We start from the raw sequence: 2,304 nt of genomic DNA on the forward strand, positions 1-2,304 counted from the left end.
AAGCAGGTAGTAGCCTCCTCTAAATGTACTTCGACTTAGCTGTGAAGTTTTTGGCGAGAAGAATCCCAATCAGATCTGAGGTGAACTTGATGGATGGGATGAACGAAAAGCGAAAGAAGGGTGTAAGTAAGTGTGGAAGCACGAGAAATGTAATGATGACTGGCAAAGAAGAATGATATGTGTTTGCTTGGTCCCCGAGGTGGCTGGGAAGGTAAGAAAATGGTATGGTGCATGGCTGGGTGAATGATGAAGCAAGGATGGGTGGAAGGAGAACAGCCTGGGTGGGTGAGACAGAAACTGTATGTGTGCAATATACTTTGAATGGATGGATGCCTGGATCATTCATGGTACTATCTGACTCTTAGATAGCATATGTGAATCTAGAGAGAGTAGACGGTCACTGGATGAACTAAGTGTTACTTTGAAGAGCATGTAACACCGCACCCGCACGTCCGTTCCAGTGTAGGAAAGGCAAGGAAAAGAAGTTGTAACGTTGTCCAAAGACTACCATGAATAGTAGCAGTAGTTTGTATTGCAACTGCAAGCACAGCATATATCCAGTTATTACGGTGGGCACTCCCTACCTCCCTTAATAACTTTAGTTTAGTAGTAGTACGTCATTCATGTGTGGGGGTATCACTGTTCACTCAATAATAAGCAAAGCACCTAAAGTCATCCCATATGTCATCAAATACATCCCATGTGAAGTGATAGATAATCAGATAATTTAGCTTCTTCATTTTCCTTTTCTAATACTCATTTGCACTGTAGGGTGAAAGCTAAATTAATTAAGCAGTAGCCCTTTTAACAGAGTATTCTCAGTGCCACCCGTAATAGAAAAGTAAGAGCTTCACCACCTGCATGTACTGGACCGGTACAGTAACGCAAGTCTGTCTCACTCACCATGGTGTGCGTCTGTTTTTCTCGGGTGCAAGTTCACTGCGCTGGCATTATGCCGGCTTGCATAAGATAACGTACCAATTGTCCTAAACAAGAGAGAAGAAGAAGAATAAGAGTGGTGTACTGTCATAGTCGACTGTAATAGAAGTCCATAGTGCTCGTAGAATTTGTTCCTTAAACTCCCACTAATGTTAGAGCAAGGATGAAGAAGTCGGAGGTTACATAGATACTGTCCTCAATAGTTATGCACTGTGCTTTCAATTTGCTACTTGTACTGTGACAACTTTCTGCTCAATCATTTTGTGTTAATCTTAAGGAGCATTGGTTACAGACTATGTCTTTCTTTTTTCATGTAGTTGCTCCTTCCAAATCCAAGACACCATCAAGGAGGAAGGAGCAGGCTCGAATGGCCCGGCAACGGAGGCTGGATGCCACTGTTGCTGAATATCGGCGGCTGGTGGCCCTGGAGGAGGAGGAGACGCAGTCTGGAACAACAACAACGTCCACTGGGACAGCTGCCTCCTCCTCCGTGCGGGCTGCCAGCCAGCGCAGTGCTCCAGCGGTACGGAGCCGGGCTACCAAAGCCAAACGCCACCGCCCAGCAGCAAAGAAAGCAGCTGCCCCTCACAGGAATTGCAAGGCACACCGGCGCCGCTTATCCCTCAGACTGTCCTACCTGGAGCAGGAGGTCCATAATTATAAGAACGTGGTGGAGGGCCTCCGCTTCGAACTTGCCACCCTCCGCAAGGAGCATGATGCCCTGGCTGCTAATTCCAACAGCACCCTGCCATAGTGTCCCTTGCCCCTTTTTTAGAGACTTTTGGGGGGTGGGAATTGGGAGTTGTGATTTTTGGGGACTTTTGAAGGACAATCGTTGGGGTTAGGGAGGGTCTTGCGGGAGATTCTTTTGTTAGGGCTATAAAAATATACTTTTTGAAACTTTATCTGACCATACCTGTTTTTTACTGCTTTTGAGTCTGGTGGGTGGGGGTTTAACATAACAGTAAGTTTGTTTTCCTGAATAGTCCTAGGACTTTAGTAGTACTACCGTCAATCAAATCTCTCGTCTCTCCTAATACTCCATTATACTACCTCCAACCAAACGCCTATCTTACCTGTAATTTCTGTTTGCAAGTAGGGCTAGGCCCAGGGCTGGCTCCACGGGAAACAGCAAATAAGGTTGTGGCAGTTGCTTGCCTATGAAAAAAAGAAAATGAAATCTGGTTTGTGCTCCTGAGCAATACAAAGGTACAATACAGAATATAGCAGGTGACAGAAGTACACTAGAACAGTGCCACGTTGTAGCCTAACAAATGTTAAAGTATAACTAATTCGGTTGAAGTTCTTTGACATTAGCCATGGGTCTTTGTCAAGCAGAGTAAGAATATATCATCGGATTTCTTC

The sequence above is a fragment of the Lissotriton vulgaris genome, chromosome 7, assembly GCF_964263255.1.
Source record: "Lissotriton vulgaris chromosome 7, aLisVul1.2, whole genome shotgun sequence".
NCBI classification, from domain to species: Eukaryota; Metazoa; Chordata; class Amphibia; order Caudata; family Salamandridae; genus Lissotriton; species Lissotriton vulgaris.